Source organism: Capra hircus, unplaced genomic scaffold (genome assembly GCF_001704415.2).
Source record: "Capra hircus breed San Clemente unplaced genomic scaffold, ASM170441v1, whole genome shotgun sequence".
Taxonomy (NCBI): Eukaryota; Metazoa; Chordata; class Mammalia; order Artiodactyla; family Bovidae; genus Capra; species Capra hircus.
In genome coordinates, this window is record NW_017190107.1 from 61850 (window position 1) to 86740 (window position 24891).

The window sequence follows — 24891 nt, forward strand, 5'->3', positions numbered from 1 at the left end:
GGTTCTGATCCTGTAGTTCTGAGTGGGGCTGAGATCCTCCACCTGTTTTATTTATTTTCCTTTCTTTTATTTTTAGGCTTCCCTGGTGGCTTTGAGAGTAAAGAAATTTTCCTGCAATATGGGAGACCTGGGTTTGATCCCCAGATTGAGGAGATTCCCTGGATGAAGGCCTGACAACCCACTCCAGTATCCTGGCCTTTGTTTTCTTTTCTTTCTTTCTTTCTTTTTTTTTTTTTTTTAATTGAGGTGTCATTGACTTACAATAGTGTCCTACTTTCAGGTATACTACACTGTGATTTAGATATTTTAGCAGTCTATATCATTCATTATAGGTTATTACAAGATAGTCAACATAGTTCCTTGTGCCATAGTTTTTTTTTTTTTTTTTATTAAAAGGAGGAAAAAAAATTTTTTTTTCAAGGATAGTGGATTTACAAATGTTCTAGCAGGGACCCAAGCGCTTCCATGGTGGTGCTAGTGGGAAGAAACCCACCTGACAATGCAGGAGATGTAACAGACATTGGTTCAATTCCTGGATCAGGAAGATCCACTGGAGTTGGGTCTGGCAAGCCGTTTCAGTATTCTTGCCTGGAGAATCCCATGGACAGGGGAGTCTGGCCCCTGGACAGGGATACAGTCCTTAGGTAGTCATAAAGCATCAAAGATGACTGAAGCAACTTAGCACACACACATGGAAGGGAGTGAATCTTTTTCTTTCTATGTATCAAGTGTGGGATTTTAATTCCTGTAGCAGGCATTGAACCTGGGCCCTTGGCAGTGAAAACATAAAGCCTACTGGACCACCAGTGAATTCCCCTCTGTATGCTGTAACTAAAAATCCTTGTTGTTTATCTATTTTAAGCATATGTGTGTGTGTGTGTGTGTGTGTGTGTGTGTGTGTGTGTGTAGTTTGTACCTTTAATCCTGTGCCCAAACCTGCATTTCTAAGAGGATCCTAGGTGACGCTGACTCTGCTGGTCTCTATAGAAAGCCAGGGACTAAGCTTTAATTTTTTTTTTTTTTGAGGTGGAATTTACATAAGCTAATGATTTCAGGGTGAGCAATTCTTTGGCCTTGAGTACATTCACAGCATTGTGCAAACTTGGAATTGTGCAAGGTTTAATACACTCATACGTTGCACATGTGTGCCAAGTCACTCAGGCAAGTCCTACTCTTTTCAACCCCATAGACTAGCCCATCAGGCTTCTCTGTGCATGGGATTCTCCAAGCAAGAATACTGGAGTGGGTTGCCATTCCCTTCTCCAGGGGATCTTCCCCATGCGGGGATCAAACCTGCATCTCTCAGGTCTCCTTCATTGGCAGGCGGTTTCTTTAATACTAGTGCCATGTGGGAAACTCAGGTACAAACCACTACCTCTAAGTAGATCCAAAACATTTTCATCACCTCCAAATTAAACCCTGTACCCACTAGACAGTCACTGTCCTCTCCCCTTCCCTAAGCTTCTGGTTACAACCAGTCTGCTTTCTGTCCTCAAGGGTTTGCCCCTTCTGCATATTTCATCTAAATGGAACCATAGAACATTTGTCTTTTATGTCTGGTTCCTTTCACTTAGCACAATGTTTTCAGAGTTCATCTACACTGTGGCCTGTGACACTATTTTTTTTTTTTTTTTAATGTCTGGCTAATATTCTATTGTATGTATAATGCACGATTTGTATATTCATTCATCTTTAAATGGGTATTTGAGTCATTTGCACATTTTGACAATTGTGATTAGTGCTGCTCTGCATGTGTGTAAAAATGGCTCATATTTCTATGCTTAGAGAGTCATTGTTTCTGCAAGTTACAAGTTTGTTTGGGAGTAACTGATTGGAGGAGACTTACCCAAGGTTTGACACTCTACTATTCCAATTCAAAAATGAGTTTTAAGAACAGATTTCCAGATGTTCTAAATTTTTTATGTGATGAACAATCTGCTTTGGAAAACAATAACAACAAATATTCCAGTTGTTTGTTCAGGAACCCTGGGGTTTCAGGCACAAAAGGGATGGTGAACAGAGCTGTGTGTAATGTCACAGGAGATCAAGAGAGATTTCTTCTCAGAATTCTTTCAAACATTCCCCTGGCTTCAGTGACAGCTGCATTTGTGCCCCACATGGAGCTGACTGCATGGCTGTGAAAAGTACAGTTTGAAGAGTCTCTCTCTTCCCCTCTGACTTCCCAGGTAGCTCCATGGTAAAGAGCCCCTTTTCCAGTGCAGGATATATAAAAGACACAGATTCGATCCCTGGATCAGGAAGATCCCCTGGAGGAGGGTGTGGCAATCCACTCCAGTATTCTTGCCTGGAGAATGCCATGGACACAGGAGCCTGGTGGGCTGCAGTCCAGGGGGTCACATAGAGTTAAAAGCATGTGGAAGGTCAGCCACACTGAAATGGTACATAAACACACACCTATCATCTTGGGACCCAGAGAGGCATCAGTACTTTTCTGGAAATTTGGTGCATGTATCTGTCTTACAGCTATACTGTCTTTTTCAAGCAACAGGGCTAATCTGCTCTGAGATATCATCAGGCCTCATCAGCTAAAGTCTGAAAGGGGCACAGTGTTAGGTGATGCTCACCCCAGACTGAACCCTGTGATTAAGATTCATCCTTGATTTTCTGCAGAGCCTCGGTTCCCATCTGGCCCAGAATTGGCCCCATATGGCAGGGCTTGTCGGCGGGGCTGGTGGGACTGTGTGCCCCCCTCTGTTGTGGTTATGGGCAGTGTGGGGAGGGTGTACAGATACCGAAAGCCCATCCAGGATGTTGTGGTGAGGTGGCTCATCCAGCAAATGGCATTGAGAGGAATCTTCAGGGGACTCCCCTGGTTGCCCAGTGATTAAGGCTTTACGTTTCCAATGCTGAGGACAAGTAGTGGATTCAATCTCTGGTCAGGGAACAGATCCTATGTGCTTTGTGGTCCAGCCAGAAAGGAAAATAATTGAAAAAAAAAGGGCGGGGGGGAATGGGAGGATCTTGGAGATTGAATGTGGAGTGTAGTCGAGTCAGAACCAGGGAGCTTGAGACCAGGGGGCGGTATCGGAGGCTGAGCTTGGACATGGACCACTTGCACCAGGACCAATTAATTCTTGTGCTTTGTCCTTGCAGCTTCCTGGCTGGAAGGTCCTTGGAGAGCAAGGCTGGAGTGTGGGAAATGCTGTCTTCTCACTATATGGACACCATCAAGTGAGTAGAGATGGTTGACTGCACACATGGAGATATTTGGATGCTGTACTTAGCATTTCATGGAATCATTCCAAGTCTCCCATGTAGAGACCTGGGGAAGTCATTTCAAGCCGGATGGATTTGGGCATATGCATTCTTGATTAGGGGCTTCCCTGGTGGCTCAGCAGTAAAGAACATGCTGGCCAATGCGGGAGACCCAGGTTCAATCCCTGGGTTGGCAAGATCCCCTGGAGAAGGAAATGGCAGCCTACTCCAGTGTTCTTTCCTGGGAAAACTCATGGACAGAGGAGCCTGGTGGCCTACAGTCCACAGGGTCCTAAAAGAGTCAGACATGTCTTAGCTACTAAACCATCACCATCACTGCATTCTTGGTTGGACAACTTGGGTTAACCATTCCTCCTTACAGGAGAGCATTTAAGACAGGAGTGATGAGAACCATTACAAATAAAAAGTGGTCTGAGTTCTCCTTGATGATGGTAAGGCTGAGGTTTACATTTGAAAAGTGTGTGGTTGCCGGTCTTAACTGTAGCCCATCAGTCTTCTTGGTCTCCTGAATTGCAGGCAGATCTGTTACCAGCTGAGCTACCAGGGAAACCCAAGAATACAGGAGTGGGTAACCTATCCATTCTCCAGCGGACCTTTCCAATCCAGGAATCAAATTGGGGTCTCCTGAATTGCAGGTGGATTCTTTACCAACTGAGCTATTGACTACATTTGTTGATTTTTAAAATGTATTTATTTTTAATGGTAGGATAATTGCTTTACAGTGTTGGGTTGGTTTCTGCCAAACATTGACATGAATCAGCCGTAGGGATACCTATGTCCCCTCCTTCTAAAACCTTCCTCATGTCTTCCTACCCATCCCATCCTTCTAGGTCGTCTCAGAGCCCCAGTTTGAGTTCCCTGTGTGAAGTCAAGTGAAGTCGTTCAGTTGTGTTTGACTCTTTTTGACCCCATGGACTGTAGCCACCTTCCTGGCTCCTCCCTCCATGGGATTTTTCTAGGCCAGCAGAATGGAGTGGGTGTCCATTCCCTTCTCCATAAGATCTTTCTGACCCAGGGATTGAACCCAGGTCTCCCGCATAACAGGCAGATGTTTTACCATCTACTTCACAGGTGATGATGTAAGTTTCCATGTTAGTCTCCCCATATATCCCAACCTCTCCAATCTAGCCAGGACTTCCTGCAGTGCAGGGTTATGGGTCTCCTCTTTGACAGCATAGCTGCATGGTTATTTTGCTCTAGTCTTCAGTGGCTCCCAGTTCACACATCTCAGGACGGTACCTCCACGGTCCCCCACTGTTGCAGCGACCCCACCCCCACCCCCAGCTCCTGATGGGACCTGGGACTGGGGTGATGCTGGTGAGCTTTCTCTCTTCTGCCCCAGCTTTAGCAGACTCCCCTTTCACTCACCTCTAGCATTAATACTCACAGGGCATCCATCTCTGCCTCGTTTCCCCAGTTACAGGTAATTAGCTCTTGGCTTCTCCAAGCTAGAGCTGGAAATTGCATCCCTACATCTGCCTTGTTATGAAACCACACAGCTGCCTCTAGACAAAACATCTTCTAAATGGGATTTGTTCTCAAGTTATCTAGATGTGTGGGGAGGAGGCAGCAAACCCAAACATTAGGGGTGGGAGATCTATCTGATGTGGAGAAATAAACCGCATGGCTGAAAAATGGTAACTGGTAAAGCTACGAATTCAGTATATCTTGATACAAGAAGCAGGATTAGGGAGTAAGTGTTTCTCTTTTGAACACTCCTTTCAGAGGTGGGGTGAGCCGTGTAAATTTTCATAGCAGTGATTTGTATATTTTATGATTTCCTCTCCTGGTGCTTTGTGTTTTCCAGCTCTCCAAGAGACAGGCTATTTGCCTTATATTACTGGCTTATTTAAACCTGTGCAGTTCAGATATGATTCTTTTAAAAAATAAATAAATAAACTTTAGTTTGTCACACATCCAGGGTCTCATTCTGGCAAAGGCCTTTGGTGTATAGCACTCTACTAACATTCCAAACACTAAGATCTGGAAAGGACTAGCTGTCTGCAGGCCATAAAGATTTTGTCTCTCATGTTTCCAGACCTGCAATCCAGACTTTATGGGAGATTGATTAGTACATCGGTGCCAAGTTCTGATGTAGGTTCTGATCCCAGCAGAGGTGGAGGGTAAAGGGGGCCGGGCCTCTTGGCATAATCCAGTCTGTCCTCATCTTCACTTTCCCTTCCACAAGTGGCTTTCCTGTCCCCTCTCCAGTCCACACCTGTCTCCCAACCACCTCTCCACTTGCTAGATTAAAAAAAAAAAAATTAAGTTTACATTGATAAGTGATGGATTCAACCTTTATAGACATACATAAAATTAGATGTGGTTTTAAAAAAACGTTTTATTTTATATTGGAATATAGCTGATGAACAAGCTTCCCTTGTGGTGCTAGTGGTAAAGAACCTGCCTGCTGATGCGGATCTTTCCTAGTTAGGAAAGATCCCATGGAGGAGGGCTTGGCAACACACTCTCTCAGTATTCTTGCCTGGAGAATCCCCATGGAAAGAGGAGCCTGTTCCACCACATGATGTCAATCCTTACCTCTGAGAAACAGACACTTGGATGTTATAACAACGTAAGAGAGGGCTATCTGAAAATTCAAATTCAAATGCGTCACCGACAATCTGATCCTCATTATCTTGGTCCTCTGCTCCTGGAGGATTTGCCAAAACATTAAATCCAGCCTTAATATTTGGTTCTAATAAAAATTAAAATAAGGTGGTCAATAAACTTTATCAGAATTTCAGCTGCCAATAATTAAATAGATGTAAATAAAAACATAATTTCCTAATGATCCCTGCTTATAGGACCTGACCCATCATCCTCTCACCAGAGGCGAGGTAAATATTCTATAACTCATTTACTCCCCAATGAGCTAAAAAAGAAAAATGTTTCTTACCACATACAGAGCTACCATAGAATTCCCAAGGGTGATTGAGCTCATAATCACTATAACTCTTTAAATAATCTAGAGAGGGGAAACAAGTTTAAAAAACAAATAAAATATTAAGTGATTTAGGCAGAACTGCAAAATATATAACATACAAAAATAAGTTGCAATTTTATTAACTAGGGCTTCCGTGGTGGCTCAGAGAGTAAAGCATCTGCCTGCGATGCGGGAGAATTGGGTTTGACCCCTAGGTTGGGAAGATCCCTTGCAGATGGAAATGGCAACCCACTCTAGTACTCCTGCCTGGAAAATCCCATGGACAGAGAAGTCTGGTAGGCTACAGTCCATGAGGTTGCAAAGAGTGAGACACGACTGAGCGACTTCACTTTATTAACTAACAAATAATTAAAACACAACTAAAACAATTCACAGCACTAAAGGATAGTCATGAATAAACTTAAAAACAAAGAAACAAAGACTTTTGCACTTAAAACTACAAAACACTGCTGAAAGAAATCTAAGGAGATTCAGATAAATGGAGAGATTCCATATCCACAGACTAAACAGATTTTATTGTTAAAATATCCCAATTACTCAAAACAATATATGAACAAAAGGCAATCTTTCTTAAAGCCCTAGCCTTTTTCCTTTTTTTCTTTCCTTTTTCAAAAATAGAAAAGTCTATAAAATTCACATAGTCTGTTAGGGATTCTATGTTCCTGTGCAATCCTAAAAAAGAAGAAAGTTGGTGGCCTCACTTTCTCATTTCAAAACATAACACAAAACAGTATAATATTGGCATAGACACATCAGCCTCCTCTGTCCATAGAATTCTCCAAGCAAAATACTGGAGAAGGTTGCCTTGACCTCCTCCACTTTATCTTTCTGAACCAGAGATTAAACCCATGTCTTTTACGTCTTCGTCACTGGGAAATCGGTTCTTTATCACTAGCACCAGCTAGGAAGCTCAAAATACACTGTTAAATAATACACAATATTTAAAAATACACTGGTAAATAATCTTTCACAAGGTAACAAAGGTAACACATGGAGAGAAACAGAATCTTCAAGAAATAGTGCTGGGAAAATTCCTGGGCCCTAGTTGTCTTGATTTTATTATTTACTTCCATACACAGGTTAAATCCCTGGTCTGGAGACACAGAGTGGGGTCAAAATAAAAACAAACAAAACAAAACATGTTGGAAAAACTGTTTCCAGATAGGAAATACAACAGATCAAAAGAAATTACAAGAAGCAACTTTATGCCAATAAAATGGATAACTTGGAAGAAGTAGACGAATTATTGGAAAAGTATAACGTTCTGAAACTGCACAAGAAAAGAAATAAAAATCTTAGCAGACTCATCACAAGCACAGAAATGAAACTACCACTAATCTTCCAACAAACAAAAAGCCCAGGACCACATGGCTTCACAAGTGAATTTTTCCAAAAATTGAGAAAATTAGATTTCTTTCAGCAGTTTTGTAGTTTTTAGTGCAAAGGTCTTTGTTTCTTTGTTTTCAAGTTTATACATGACTATTCTTTAGTGCTGTGAATTGTTTTAATTGTTTTTTAAATTATTTGTTAGTTAATAAAGTGAATTTTCTCCTCCAGAAAATTGCAGAGGAAGGTAAACTCCCAAACTCATTCTATGAGGCCTCCATACCCTAATACCAAAATCAGACAAAGATGTCACACAAAAAAGAAAACTATAGGCCAATATCACGGAAGAATATAGATGCAAAAATTCTCAAAAAACAAAATTCTAGCCAACAGATTCCAATAACATTTTAAAAAGATCATATATCATGACCAAGTTGGATTTATCCCAGAGATTCAAGGGTTATTCAGTATTAACAAATCAATCAATGTGATACACCATCTTAACAAATTGAAAGGTAAAAACCACATGATTATCTTGACAGATGCAAAGAAAGCCATTGGAAAAAAAAATCAACACCCATTTATGGTAAAAATTCTCTAGAAAGAAGGCATAGAAGGAACATATTGCAACATAATAAAAGTCATATACAACAAACCCACAGCAAACATTGCCCTCAATGGGGAAAATTGAAAGCATTTCCTCTAAAACCAGCAACAAAACAACAGTGAGAACTCTCACCACTACTATTGAACATTGGTTTGGAAGTCCTGCTGCTGATGTTGCTAAGTCTCTTCAGTCGTATCCGACTCTGTGTGATCCCAGAGACGGCAGCCCACCAGGCTCCCCCATCCCTGGGATTCTACAGGAAAGAACACTGGAGTAGGTTGCCATTTCCTTCTCCAAAGAATGAAAGTGAAAAGCAAAAGTGAAGTTGCTCAGTCATGTCTGACTCTTCACTACCGCATGGACTACAGCCTACCAGGTTCCTCCATACACGGGATTCTCCAGGCAAGAGTACTGGAGTGGGATGCTGTTGCATTCTCCTAGCCACAAGCAATCACAGAACAAAAAATATAAAAGGAATCCAGATTGGAATATAAGTAAAACTCACTGTTTGCAGATGGCACAGTCCTCTACAGAGAAAACCATAAAGATACCACCAGAAAAATAACCAGTGAATATAGTAAAGTTGTATATTATAAAATTATCACACAGAAATCCCTTGCATTCCTATGCACTAAAAATGAAAAATTAGAAAGAGAAATTAAGGAAACAACCCCATTCACTACTGCGACACAAATAATGAAATACTTAGGATATATTTGCCTAAATAAGCCAAACACCTACATATAGAAAACTGCATAACACTGATAAAAGAAATCAAAGATGACACAAGCATTTGGAGAAATATACCATGTTCATAAATCAGAAGTATCAATATAGTGAAAATAAGTATACTACTCAAAGCAATTTACACATTCAACATAATCCCTATCAAGCCACTAATGATAGTTTTCACAGAACTAGAACAAATGATTTCACAATTTTTATGGAAACACACACACACACAAACTGGAATAAACAAAGAAATCTTGAGAAAGAAGAATGGAACTGGAGGAATCAACCTGCCTGACTCTAGACTACACTACACAGCAGCAACAGTCATCAAGACGTTATATTCCAAAGAAAAATATAGACCAGTGGAACAAAACAGAAAGCCCAGAGATAAATCCACACACCTTTGGACACATTATCTTTGACAAAGGAGACAAAAATATACAATGAAGAAAAGACAGTCTCTTCCACAAGTGGTGCTGGGAAACTGGCCAACCATATGTAAAAAAAATGAAACTAGAACACTTTGTAATACCATACACAAAAATAAAATCAAAATGTATAAAATATGTAAATTTGAGACAAGAATTTATAAAACTCTTAGAAGAAAACATAGGCAGAACACTCTCTGAGCAAGATCCTCTATGACCCACCTCCCAGAGTAATGGGAATAGAAACTAAAGTAGACAAGTGGGGCCTAATTAAACTTAAAAGTTTTTGCACAATAAAGGAAATCACAAGCAAGATTAAAAGCCAGCCTTCAGAAAGGGACAAACTAATGGCAAATGAAACAATTGATAAAGGATTGATCTCCAAAATATATAAGCAACTAATGCAGCTCAATATTAGAAAAAATAATGAGCCAATCAAAAGTGGACCAAAGAACTAAACAGACATTTCCCCAAAGAAGACATAAGGAGGTCTAATACACACATGAAAATATGTTCAACATCACGCATTAATGGGGAAATGCAAATTAAAACCTCAATGAGGTATGCTGATTCACGCACATGTCAGAAAGGCCACCATCAAAAAGCCTACAAAAATAAAGGCTGGAGAAGATTTAAAGAAAAGAGAACCATAACACACTGTTAGTGGGAATGCAAACTGGCAAAGCCACTATGGAGAACAGTATGGAGACTCCTTCAAAAAGCTGGAAACAGAATTGCCATACAACCCAGTAATCCCACTGCTGGACATAGACACCGAGGAAATCAGAATTGAAAGAGATACATGTACTCAATGTTCATTGCAACTTGAAAGCAACCTAGATGTCCCTTGGCAGACGAATGGATAAGAAAGCTGTGGCACATATAAACAACAGAATACTCAGTTCAGTTCAGCCACTCAGTCGTGTTCGACTCTTTGTGACCCCATGAATTGCAGCATGCCAGGCCTCCCTGTCCATCGCCGAATCCTGGAGTTCACTCAAACTCATGTCCATTGAGTTGGTGATGCCATCTAGCCATCTCACCCTCTGTTGACCACTTCTTCTCCTGCCCCCAATCCCTTCCAGCATCAGAGTCTTTAGCAATGAATCAACTGTTTGCATGAGGTGGCCATAGTATTGGAGTTTCAGCTTTACCATTAGTCCTTCCAAAGGACACCCAGGACTGATCTCCTTTAGAATGGACTGGGTGGATCTCCTTGAAGTCCAAGGGAGTCTCAAGAGTCATCTCTAACACCACAGTTCAAATGCATAAATTCTTCGGTGCTCAGCTTTCTTCACAGTCCAACTTTCATATCCACACATGACCGCTGGAAAAACTATAGCCTTGACTAGACAGAACTTGGTTGGTAAAGAAATGTCTCTGCTTTTGAATATGCTCTCTAGGTAGTTCATAACTTTCCTTCCAAGGTGTAAGCATCTTTTAATTTCATGGCTGCAATCACCATCTGCAGTGATTACTCAGTTATAAAAAAGAATGCATTGAGTCAATTCTAATAAGGTGGTGAAACTGGAGTCTATTATACAGAGTGAAGTAAGTCAGAAAGAGAAACACCACACAGTAACTAATACACACAGATGTGTGTCTCTTTTGCTGCCTTGCATATAAAGTCGTTGTTACAAACTTTCTAATATATAACAACACATATATGCATTAATATATTGTATGGTGTTTATCTTTCTGACATACTTCACTCTATATATTAGGCTCCAGTTTCATCCACCTCATTAGAATTTATTCAACATGAATAGCATTGAAACATGTGTATTACCATATGTAAACGAAATGACTACTGCAAGTTCAATACATGAAGCAGGGCACTCGAACCTGGTGCTCTGGGACAACCCAGAGGGATGGTGGGATGGGGGGACACACGTCATCTGATTCCTGTAGCTGACTCCTGTCAATGTATGAGAAAACCACCCCAATATTGTAAAGTAATTATCCTATTAAATTATTTTTTTAAGTATTATGTTTGGATATTTAAATCCAGATAGTAAAATGGACATCAATCTGACAAGCATTCTCGCAAACCGTTGTTAGCACCTATGTGAATTGGCCATGGGAAGATGCTGAATGATCACAATTATTAAATCTATTTTTACTATAAAAATAAGATAAAATACAATGTACAAAAATATGGTAAAAAATACTGCAGGTCATATATCTCATGTGGGGTTTTTAATCAGGACAAATTAAGGAACTCCTCAACTCAACAAAAAAGGAATAATCTAATTTTAAAGCAGGCAAAGAATTTGAATAAACATTTTTCCAAAACTCTATAAATGGCCAGTGAGCACATTTTTCATTAGTTAGTAGAAAGCAAACATAAGCTATAAGATACCACATCAATTAGAACAACAAAAGAATGTTAGTGAGGATCGAGACAATTGGAAATTTTGCAAATTACCAACAAGTTTTTAATTTAAAATGTTTGTTGAACTTGGTCATTATCATTCCTTGAACTTACCTTCCTGCCAGAAACATCTCCATAAGCTTGTTCTGTGTCTCATCCATGATGGTTCTACCTGAGTAAGTATTGAAAGTGAGGTCAGCATGATAGGAGAGAAGCAGGCAAAAGAAATCTTCAAGTTCAGTTAAGTTGAGTACAGTTCAGTTCAGTTCAGTTCAGCCACTCAGTCGTGTCCGACATTTTGGGACCCCATGAATTGCAGCACGCCAGGCCTCGCTGTCCATCACCAACTCCCGGAATTCATTCAAACTCATGTCCATTGAGTTGGTGATGCCATCCAGCCATCTCATCATCTGCTGTCCCCTTCTCCTCCTGCCCCCAATCCCTCCCAGCATCAGAGTCTTTTCCAATGAGTCAATTATTCACATGAGGTGGCCAGAGTATTGGAGTTTCAGCTTTACCATCAATCCTTCCAAAGAGCATCTAGAACTGATCTCCTTTAGAATGGACTGGGTTGATCTCCTTGCAGTCCAAGAGACTCAAGAGTCGTCTCCAACACCACAGTTCAAAAGTATCACTTCTTTGGCGCTCAACTTTCTTCACAGTTCAACTCTCACATCCATACATCAGTTCAGTTCAGCCGCTCAGTCGTGTCCGACTCTTTGCGACCCCGTGAGTTGCAGCACGCCAGGCCTCCCTGTCAATCACCAACACCCAGAGTTCACTCATATTCACGTCCATCAAGTCAGTGATCCCATTCAGGCATCTCATCCTCTTTCGTCCCCTTCTCCTCCTGCACTCAATCCCTCCCAGCATCATAGTTTTTTCCAATGAGTCAACTCTTCACATGAGGTGGCCAAAGTACTGGAGTTTCAGCTTTAGCATCATTACTTACAAAGAAATCCCAGGGTTGATCCCATTCAGAATGGACTGGTTGGATCTGCTTGCAGTCCAAGGGACTCTCAAGAGTCTTCTCCAACACCACAGTTCCAAAGCATCAATTCTTCAGCACTCAGCCTTCTTCACAGTCCAACTCTCACATCCATACATGACCACAGGAAAACCCATAGCCTTGATTAGATGGACCTTTGTCGGCAAACTAATGTTTCTGCTTTTGAATATACTATCTAGGTTGGCCATAACTTTTCTTCCAAGGAGTAAGCATCTTTTAATTTCATGGCTGCAATCATACCTGCAGTCATTTTGGAGCCCCCAAAAATAAAGTCTGACACTGTTTCCAGTGTTTATCAATCTGTTTCTCATGAAGTGATGGTACCAGATGCCATGATATTCATTTTCCTAATGTTGACCTTTAAGCCAACTTTTTCAATCGCCTCTTTTACTTTTCATCAAGAGGCTTTTTAGTTCCTCTACACTTTCTGCCATAAGGGTGGTGTCATCTGCATATCTGAGGTGATTGATATTTCTCCTGGCAATCTTGATTCTAGCTTGTGTTTCTTCCAGTCCAGCATTTCTATGATGTACTCTGCATATAAGCTAAATAAGCAGGATGACAATATACAGCCTTGATGTACTCCTTTCCCTATGTGGAACCAGTCTGTTGTTCCATGTCCAGTTCTAAATGTTGCTTCCTGGCCTGCATACAGATTTCTCAAGAGGCAGGTTAGGTGGTCTGGTATTCCCATCTCTTTCAGAATTTCCCACAGTTTATTGTGATCCACACAGTCATACATGACTACCAGAAAAAAACCATAGCCTTGACTAGACTGATGTTTGTTGACAAAGTAACATCTCTGCTTTTGAATATGCTATCTAGTTAGGTCATATCTTTCCTTCCTTATCTTTTAATTTCCTGGCTGCAGTCACCATCTGCAGTGATTTTGAAGCCCCCCAACATAAAGTCTGACACTGCTTCCACTGTTTCCCCATCTATTTCACATGAAGTGATGGGAGCAGATGCCATGATCTTCGTTTTCTGAGTTTTGAACTTTAAGCCAACTTTTTCACTCTCCTCTTTCATATTCATCAAGAGGCTTTTTAGTTCATCTTCACTTTCTGCCATAAGGGTGCTGTCATCTGCATATTGAGGTTATTGATATTTCTCCTGGCAATCTTGATTCCAGTTTGTATTTCTTCCAGCCCTAGTAATCATTCTCAGCTGCCTCATGAAGAGGCCTAGGAAGAGATGTAGAGTGGAATTAAAGCATGTGCAAATAATTATTTTTGAAGCAGTTTAACAAGAAAGTATGCAATTTCAAACCATTCTACAGCAGATAGTGAAAGTGAGGAATGACGACTGAGCCAAGATGAAATAATAAATTATTCTTAGTTCTATACAAGTGATTTAAAGGAGGGATTAATGAAAATTTTCAGAAATAATTCTCAAATGAAAATCTATTTTAACCCAAGGCTTCACTGAAGACAATGATGAGAATATTTTCAAAGAATTTAACCAGTGACAATACTGTTTAAAGATGAGTTCAGAAGGAAAAAAGAAATCCAACAATATGGAAACCCAATACAAGTATCAGTTGTTGCAAAAACTACTCCATTTTTAGAAGAACCAGGATACAACGCTGAGGGAGAGGTAGAAATTTATCCTGGAACCTGTACCCTAGGAATTTAAGAGAATAATTATTAAAATTCTGCTCCAGAAACTCAGTAAGTGATAGGAAGAAAAGAAACAGGACCCAAAGTCAGCCCAGAATCAGAGTCATTAGGGTGAGTTTTCATTAAGATTCAGAGTCTTCAGATCCTTTTCCACAGGGGATAAAATACGACCTGCTTTCCAACCCGAATGAATACACTTTTGAAACTATAAAACACCATACACATTTCAGTTTTGCTGTCAGAACACTCCTAGTATATTGCTGTTGATAGCATCTCATGCACCTAAGCACAGGCTTGGACCTCAGGCCAAAAAATTGTGATCATGTTGGGCATGGAACCAACTCTGAAGATGGGGTTTATGACAGCAAGGTGTACACAAAGCCATCACAGGTCTGTACTCATTACTGTTTGAACTTGTAACTCATATGTATTTTGAATGCAATGATTCAAAATTTAATACCACTATTTATTCATATAAAGCTTGGGACGATTTCAGGGACTAACCTAGAGCGGCATCACACAACTGCCGAATATTTCTTTTATTGGCTCAATTAGCTGGTTAAGGAGAAGAAATAACCACACAATTAGGAAGAAGGAATACTGCTACTGGCCAATAAATGTCCAAGTGCCAGCTCCCAAATAAAGGCTGTAGTGAGAACTTGGAATTACTGACAGAACACACATAAAGCCAACCAAGTCTGATAGATTAGGGAGTTGCTTCTGCTGGACACAAAGGAAAGCCATGCAAATTCAGGAGGAAAAAGTGGCCAAAATAATGTCCCATCATCCTGTATTATTTTTATTGGTTTAGAATACAAAAATACCCTAATTACTGCTTTTTAGAACAAAAAGTATGGAAAGACCACAAGATACAGGAAAAAAATAAAAAGATATTTAAAAACAATAAACAACAGCATTATAGAATGAAACAATGAAATAAGTTCAAGTCTATCACTGTAATATACCAAACTAGGCTGCACATGCCTTCATGTGAACATACACGAATTTATCAACTAGAAATTATAATCAATGTTATGAAAGTATTTTTTAATAGAATCCTTTTTATTAACTCCTGGTTAGATAACAATTTTCAAATATTGTCACCCATTCTTTTCACACTTGTTGATGTATCTTTTGAAAAGCAGATGTAGTACTTCTTATGCATTTTCCTTTTATTGATTATACTTTTGATGTCACATCCAAAAAAGCAGTACTGAGTCAAATGTCATAAACTTTTATTCCTAAGTTTTCATCTTAAACCTGGGTCTCCTGCATTGCACGCAGATTCTTTACATATGAACATCAGGGAAGCCTATTTGGTCTTATAAAATTAAATGCTAATTTAATCTTTATATAGAATGTAAGGTACAAATACACCTTCATTCTTTTGCATACAGATTAGCAAGTATCCTATCCTGAAGAAATGTCTATAGTATAAACGACCTGGGCACACTTGTAGATGGTCATCTGATGATGCATGCAATGTTTTATTTCTCTATTTATTCCATAAAATATGGGCAATATATTTTTATTTATGCTAGTCACATGCTGCTTTCCTTACTATGGCTTTATACTAAATTCTGAAATCAGGAGAAATGTGCTTCATTGGGATTTCATATAAGTTTTAGGATGGATTTTTCTGTCTCTTCAATAAATACTAGTGGTACTATCATAAGACTTCATTAGAATTATAGAACTAAGTAACATCAACAAGACAGAGGAATCAGAACCTTAGGCCATAACTTCCTCTACCCAGAAATACTGACTTCACGATATACAGTCCTTATGATAATATCAGAGGTCAGTTAATAGAGGTATTCTTTGGATGCTGTATTAATCTGTTCAGGCTTTTTAAATGAATAATGTGAACTGTGTGCTTTAAATAAGAAAAATTGAACTTCTGGAAGTCAGCAAGTACAAGATTAAGGTTCTAGTTGATTTACTTCTGGTGAAGACTATTTCTGATTTGCAGGCTGCTTCCTTCTCATTTGAGCATGAATTTAAGCACACTCCTGGAGATACTGAAGGACAGGGAAGCCTGGCGTGCTGCAATGCATAGGGTCTCAAAGAGTCAGACATGACTGAGTGAATAAATGGCAAATTTTCCCCTGGTTTCTCATTAATCCCTTTCAATCTCTCAAAAGACTCCTCTATTAATAAACCCATCTCTCAAAAGACTATTCTTAAGCTCACAGGCCTACTGTATTTGATCCCTTCTCTTTCTTTTATTCATCTATTGTTTTTTAGTACTTGATTACCATCACAATTATTATTTACAACTTCAAGTTTTACCGTATCAAAAATGGATGAACTGAGCTAATTTTTTAAACATCAAAAAATTGAGATTTCTTTAATCAAATAAAATAAAAATGAGAAACTATTACAACTGATGCTACAGACGCAAAAAATAAAAAGAAACAAATTTCTCTACAATTATTTAATATAAACAGCCACAAATAGAATAGCCCAGAAAAAAGTCAAACTCCTAGAAACATCCAATAGGAAATTTGAACAATAAATAATGAATGATCAAAAGTTTCCCAAGAAATAAAACCCCACAATCATATGAATTCACTGGAAAATATCAAACATTAACACCATACTCTTAAACTACTTTCAGAAAATAATGGAAACGAGGGGTCTGTTCCAAACTCCATGGCCCAGCTCTACATAATCAGGAAAACACAAGCAAACTTAAGACTTCTTCCATGATACAAAGGTATATCTTATTCATTCAAGGTATAAAAAGACCTCAGAATCTATAGCAGGATAGATTACAATTGTCCAATGGTTTCCAACATGAAAACCACAACACAAATTTCCAAGTAACATGAAATCTCAATGATCTCACCAATCTTCTAAGTAACCAACCTGAAGACAAGAAAAAAATCTACTATGAATTAAAGAATTCAGATAAGCTAGTTAAGGAAACTCAGTAAACTGTAAGAAAATACAGAAAATAATTAAATGAAATAAAAATAAAATACAAAAATGTGAAATATATGACAGAAATCATAAAAAGAATCACAGTTCTGCATCTGAAAAATTCAATAAATAGAATGAAAAAATGCAATGCAAACTATCAAACTCAAAACAGACCAAAGAAAACAGAGTCAGTCAGAAGGACTCAAAGAAAGGGCGGGGGGGGGGGGGGGGGAGAAAAAAAAAAAAAAAAGAGAAACAGTAACATGATCAAAGGGCCACCATAAAACCAACAACAATATTCAAATCACTGGAAAACTAGAAAGTTTAATATTGAATTACTATGCTGTACATCTGAAAATAATAGTATTTATCAACTATGATTTGAAGAATAAATGAAAGGCCAAGAATATCCCAAAGGTTGGATTGGGGGAAATTTGAAATTCAAAATAATGAAGACAAACATCACCCTATCATTTCAATCTAAGTCATCTTATCTGAGAAACATTCTAGTAGAGAGTGAAAAGTCTATTTGAAAGAAGGCATATATACATATATATATATAATAAGATCATTCCGTCGCTTTTGAGACCACCCAAGTACTGCACTTCACATACCCTTTTGTTAACCATGATGGCTACTACATTTCTTCTAAGAGATGCTTGCCCACAATGGCAGATATAATGATCATACAAATTAAATTCACCTGTTCTGGTCCATTTGAGCTCACTACTTCGTAAAATATCCATGTCTTGCCATCTCCTATTTGATCATTTCAAATTTACCTTGAATCATGGACCTAACATTCCAGGTTCCAAAGTCATATTGTTCTTTTTTTAAAAAAATTAATTTATTTATTTTAATTGGAGGCTAATGATTTCAAACATTGTAGTGGCTTTCGCCATACATCAACATGAATCAGCCAGGGGTATACACGTACCCATTTTGAACCACCTGCCCCCCTCGCACCCCATCCCTTAGTGCACACCAGCCCTGACCCTGTCTCATGCATTGAACCTGTACTGGCAATAAATTTCACATTTCTTTACAGCATCAGACTTTACTTTCACCAAACTGTGAATCCAAAACCATACTCAATAATGCAAATATAAAATTTGCCTCTAAGATCTGAACAAGAAAAGGGTACCCTCCTCACTTCTTCTATTCCATATAGTATTCTAAGTCACATTCAGATCAATTAGGCTAGAAAAATAGATAAATTGGAAAGGAAGAAGTAACATAGTCTCTGTTTGTAGATGACATGAGAACCTGTACAGAAAACCATTAAAACTTGTTCAAAAACACATCAACTAACTTGTTGATTCATTTCAGAATGAAAAAATCAACCTGGAAGTATCAGTACAGGAGACACGGGTTTGATCTCTGGTCCTGGAAGAGTAAACACCCTGCAGAGCAAAAAGCCCATGCAACACAGCTATTTCATTTGTGCTCTAGAGCCCAGCAACCACAGTTAGTGAGCTCGTGCAAGTTAGAGCCCATGGACTCTGCACCAGGTGTTTCTCTTCAGCTGCCGTGTTATGCATAAAATAATTATACCTGCTTCTACACTCACTCACTTTTTTTCACTGTTTTTCCTCATATTTATTGAGATATAGGGTAAGTTTAAGATGTACAGTGTGATAATTGCCATACAAGTATATATTTTGAAATGTTTCCTGGAATATGTAATTGCTACATTCTTCACATCACATAATTAGAACTTTGCTGATTTCATGGTGAGAAGATTAAGGTTCTATTCTCATAGCAACTTTCATTTATACAATTGAGTACATTTAAATATTGTCCCCATGCTCTATATTGGGTCCTTGTAACTCTCTCATCTTCAACTGGAAGTTTTTACCTTTTGATGAGCATCTCACCATTTTCCACCACTGCAGCCCCACATGCCCATTTTCTTTTATATGCTTAAATGGTCACTCTCCTCTCATCATAATTAATGCATCTTTTGCATTTTAAAGTATGCATACATTTCTCATCAAGATTTAGATTTATTAATTTATTCATTTTCTTTATCTATTTAGTAAATAGACTTATTTTAATAATTGACCAATGATCTCTCCCTGTCAATATTTACTTTGATGTGAGCATTTTTCATACCTTGGACAGTGGGGACCTCTTAAGCTGGTTTCTCTGTTCTTTCGATATCTCTCCATTTCTTTGAAAAATCTGATGCTTTTCCTACAAGATGTTCCAGGTTCATTTTATAATTTCCCAGTGCTAGGCATGGAATAAACAATTTCTCAGAGAATGCCCAATTATTTTTAGTGGCAGATGGCATTTAGAATCCAATACATGTATCTTACAGTTCAGTTAAGTTCAGTCATGGAGTCATGTCTGGCTCTTTGCGGCATGACTCTCATGCTAGGCCTCCCCATATATCACTAACTCCCAGAGTTTACTCAAACAATGTCCATTGAGTCAATGATGCCATCTAACCATCTCATTCTGTCATCCCCTTATCCTCCTGCCTTCCATCTTTCAAACATTTTTTTTTTCATTTTCCTTTCATTAAAGAGGCTTTTTAGTTCTTCTTCACTTTCTGCCATATAGGTGGTGTCATCTGCATATCGGAGATTATGGATATTTCTCCCCTCAAACTTCATTCCAGCTTGTGCTTCATGCAGCCCAGAGTCTCTCATGAAAAGTCTCTCATGATGAGTCTCTCTGCATATGAGTTTAATGGGCAAGGTGACCATATATAGCCTTGACATACTTCTTTCCCTAATTGGAAACAGTCTATTGTTCCATGTGCAGTTCTAACTGTTCCTTTACTAGCATGTGAAATGACAACATTTGTGTGGTAGTTTGAGCATTCTTTGGCACTCCCTTTCTTTGTGATTGCAATTGAAACTGATGTTTTCCAGTCCTATGGCCTCTGCTGAGTTTTCCAATTTGCTGGCGTATTGAGTGTAGCACTTTCACAGCATCATCTTTTAGGGTTTGAAATAGCTCAACTGGAATTCCATCACCTCCACTAGCTTCGTTCATGATACTTCCTAAGGCCCACTTGACTTCATATCCCAGAATGTCTGGCTCTAGGTGAACGATCACAATGCCATCACCTCAGGTGATTATCTGGGTAGTGAAGATCTCCCTTGTATAGTTCTTCTGTGTGTTCTTGTCACCTCTTCTTAATATCTTCTGCATTTGTTAGGTCCATACCATTTCTGTCCTTTATCAAGCCCATCTTTGTAAGAAAATTTCCCTTGATATCTCTAATTTTCTTGAAAAGATATCTAGTCTTTCTCATTCTAATGATTGTCCCTCTATTTTCTTGTATTGATCTCTGAGGAAGGCTTTCTTATCTCTCCTTGCTATTGTTTGGAACTCTCCATTCAGATCGGTATATCTTTCTTTTTCTCCTTTGCCTTTTGCTTCTCTTATTTTCATAGCCATTTATAAGGCCTCCTTAGACAACCACTTTGACTTTTTCATTTTCTTTTCCCCTAGGGATGGTTTTGACCATTGCCTCCTGTACAATGTCACAAACCTCCGTCCATAATTCTTCAGGCAATCTGTCTATCACAGCTAATCCCTTGATTCTGTTTGTCACTTTCACTACATAGGTGTAAAGGATTTGGCTTAGCTCATATCTGAATGATCTAGTGATTTTCCCTACTTTCTTCAATTTAAGTCTGAATTTTGCAATAAGGAGCTCATGATCTGAGCCACAGTCAGCTCCCAGTCTTGTCTTTGCTGACTGTATAGAGCTCCTCTGTCTTTGGCATGCAAGGAATATAGTCAAGCTGATTACATTATTGACCATCTGCTGATAACCATGTGTAAAATCTCCTTTTACGTTTTTAGAAAAGGATGTCTGCTATGACCAGTGTGTTCTCTTGGCAAAACTCTATTAGCTTTTTCTCTGCTTCATTCTGTTCTCCAGGGTCAAATATACTCATTACTCCATGTATTTCTTGAATTCCTACTTTTGCATTCCCGTCCCCTTTAGTGAAAATGACATCTTTTCTGGGTGTTAGTTCTAGAAGGTCTTGTAAGCCTTCATAGAACCATTTAACTTCAGCTTCTTCAGCATTACTGGTTGAGGCTCAGACTTGGAGTACTTTGATTTTTGGGAGATTATCTTTAAGTGTCCTAGGAAGTGATCAGAGATTATTCTGTCATTCTTAAGATTGCTCCCAAGTACTGCATTTCTGACTCATTTTTGGCTATGAGGGCTATGCTGTTTCTTCTAAGGAATTCTTGCCCATAGTAGTAGATATAATGATCATCTGAGTTAAACTCACCCATATCAGTCCATTTTTGTGTGCTAATTCCTGAAATGTCTATGTTCACTCTTGCCATGTCCTGTTTGACCACATTTAATTTGCCTTTATTCACGGACCCAACATTCCAGATTCCTATGAAATATTGCTCTTTGAAGCACTGGACTTTACTTCTATCACCAATCACATTCACAGCTGGGTGTGGTTTTTGCTTTGCTTCCATCTGTTCATTCTGGAGTCATTTCTTCACTGATCTCCAATAGAATATTGTGCACCTACCAGCATGGGGAGGTCGTCTTTCACTGTCTTACCTTTTTGTCTTTTCAAACTGCTTATTTGGTGAACTATCTAGGAGCATAATTGGTTTATCATACGATATGACAATGCTTAGCTATGTATGAAATTGCTTCCACATTGCCTGTATCATTTTGCATTCCATGTGAACAAGAATAACAATAAATAAGAATTCCTGTTGTTCCTCATTTTTGTAGTAATTGGTATTGTCAGATTTTTGTTTTTAGCCATTTCAGTGAGTGTTTAGCGGTATCTCACTGATTTCGCCAATCTATTCTAGAAAATCTTATTTCCATATTTCGACTGTAGTATTCCATTACATTTTACATAAAACCCTCAGGTGTTTTATCTTCATTCTGGGGTTTAAATAGATCTCCTGCTGCCGATGTTAATAACATCACTTAGTATTTTGCTAAATTTCCTATTATCTTTTTTCATGAAGGACTCATATCTTCAGATCGCACATATTGGAAATTATTAATTTTTAATTTAACAATACTGACCACATTTTCTTTTTCTGATAGTTGCTTTGGCAACTAGTGTTTAGTGCCTCCACAGAAAAGTTTCAATTCAACATTAATGTCTCTCTTTTTTTTTTCTTTGATTCTCTTAAATACTTTCTCATTTTAATCAAACCTGTTATTACGAATTCCAGCTGTACATTTACTCTGAAAAATAATAGTTACTTTATCAGAATAAAATAACTAGTTTATTTTATGGGTTGGTTTTATTATGTGCCTCCTTTAAATTATATTGAAAAGCAAATGCTCATTTTTTCAAGCAATTTTTATAGGCTGTGACTCTTATCTACTGAGACTAAAATGAATCAGCTATATAATATTAGAAAGAGGGAACAATCATAAGATATGTTGCTATAGTTACTGAAGGAAATATATTTTTAAAAGTGTAGTAAAGAAACTAATTGCTAGTTGCTAGAAAAATGATAACTTTTCTTAGTGTCTTTTGTAATTATGAAAGTCCAAATGCTCTTGAATATAGTCTTAAAACACAGATCAGTTAAAAAGACTCTCAATCAAACATAAATTAATAGATAATGTTCAGTTGTAACTAGTTTAACACAAAGTCTAGTTATAGTTCAGTTAAGAGCATCCTTTTTCTCTCTGTTAAAGAAAATCTGTAGTTCTCTGGGAGGGAACATTAGTTTAATATTTTCCAATGATTTTTATTTTCAAGATGAAATAGATACTTGCTTATCTAGTGTCTAGTACTGTGCCTAATGAATATTTTGTAGTTAATATGTTGTCATTATTAAAACGTGCATTCTGCTTTCATCCAACACTGATTTAAAGTGGCTTATGTGCCCCCCCACAAAATAAAATCTGTTACTGTTTCCATCGTTTCCTGATCTATTTACCATGAAGTGATGGGATTGGATGCCGTAGTCTTCATTTTACAAATGTTGACTTTTAAGCCGGTTTTTTCATTCTTCTCTTTCACTTTCATCAAGAGGATCCTTAGTTCCTCTTTCCTTTACGCCATTAGGGTGGAGTCATCTCCACATCTTACTTACTTAAACCAGCAATCTTGACTCCAGCTTATGATACATCTACTCCAGAATTTTACAGGAGGTACTCTGCATGTAAGTTAAATAAGCAGGGTGACCATACAAAGCCTTGATGTATTCCTTTTCCAGTCTGTTTCTTTTCATCTCTGGTTCCAACTGCTGCATACAGTTTTCTCATAGGTGAGATGATCTAGTATTCCTATCTGTGTAACAATTTTCCAGTTTGTTGTGATCCCGTTGAAGGCCTTAGCATAGTCAGTGAAGCAGAAGTAGATGGTTTTCTGGAATTTATTTCCCTTGCCTATGATCCAAAGGATGTTGACAATTTGATCTCTTGTTCCTCTGCCTTTCCCAAATCCAGCTTGAACATCTGGAAGTTCTTGTCCTGTTTTTTCATGTCCTGTTGAATCCTAGCTTTGAGGAGTTTTAGCATTACTTTGGAGAAGGCAATGGTAACCCACTCCAGTACTCTTGCCTGGGAAATCCCATGGATGGAGGAGCCTGGTAGGCTACAGTCCATGGGGTGGCGAAGAGTTGGACAAGACTGAGCAACTTCACTTTCACTTTTCACTTTCTTGCACTGGAGAAGAAAATGGCAACCCACTCCAGTATTGTTGCCTGCAGAATCCCAGGGACGGGAGCCTAGTGGGCTGCCATCTACGGGGTTGCACAGTCAGACACAACTGACGTGACTTAGCAACTTAACAGCAGCATTACTTTGCTAGCAAGAAAAAGACTGCAACTCTCCAGTTGTTTGAACATTCTTTGACATTGTTTTCTTTCGGATTGGAATGAAAGCTGACGTTTTCCAGTTCTGTGGCCACTGTTACGTTTCAGTTTTGCTGGCATATTGTTCAAGTAATGCTTCCTAAGGCCCACTTGACTTTGCACTCCAGAATGTCTGGCTCTAGGTGAGTGATCATACCAGAGTGGTTATCTGAGTTATAAGGATTTTATTTTATTTTTTTTTTTTTGTACAGTTATTCTGTGCATTCTTGGCGCCTCTTCTTAATATCCTCTGTTTCTGTTAAGTCCATACTGTTTTTGTCCTTCATTGTATCCACTGTTGCACAAAATGCTCCTTTGGTATCTCTTATATCCTTGAGCCTCTAATTTCTCTAAATTTCTAATTTTATCTAGCCTTACCCATTTTATAGTTTCCCTATACTTTCTTCACTTCACTTAGGAAGGCTTTCTTATTTCTCTTTCCTTTTGGGACTCTGCATTCAGATGAGTGTATCTTTCCTTCTATTCTTTGTTTGCCACTTTCCTTCTTAGCTACCTGTAAGATCTCCTCAGACAACCATTTCACCTTTTTGCACTTCTTCTTCTATATGAGGGTTTGACTATTGCCTCCTGTACAATGTTAGAAACTCCATCCATGCTTCTTTAGGCCTATCATATCTAATTATTTGAATTTATTTGTCACAAGCTGTATAATCCTAAGAGATTTGACTTAGTTCATACCCTAATGGTCTAATGTATTTCCCTACTTTCTGCGATTTAAGTCTGAATTTGGCAATAAAGAGTTCATGATCCGAGCCACAATCACCTGCAAGTCTTTTTTTTTTTTTTCCTGACTAAATATAGCTTCTCCATCTTTGGCTGCAAAGAATATAATCAA

General features: G+C 38.5%; 1 pseudogene; it reads right to left on the minus strand.

Annotated features, from left to right (window-relative positions):
- Positions 1-5312: 5312 nt before the first annotated feature.
- Positions 5313-24891, minus strand: part of LOC108634803 — a 49958-nt pseudogene continuing 30379 nt past the window's right edge.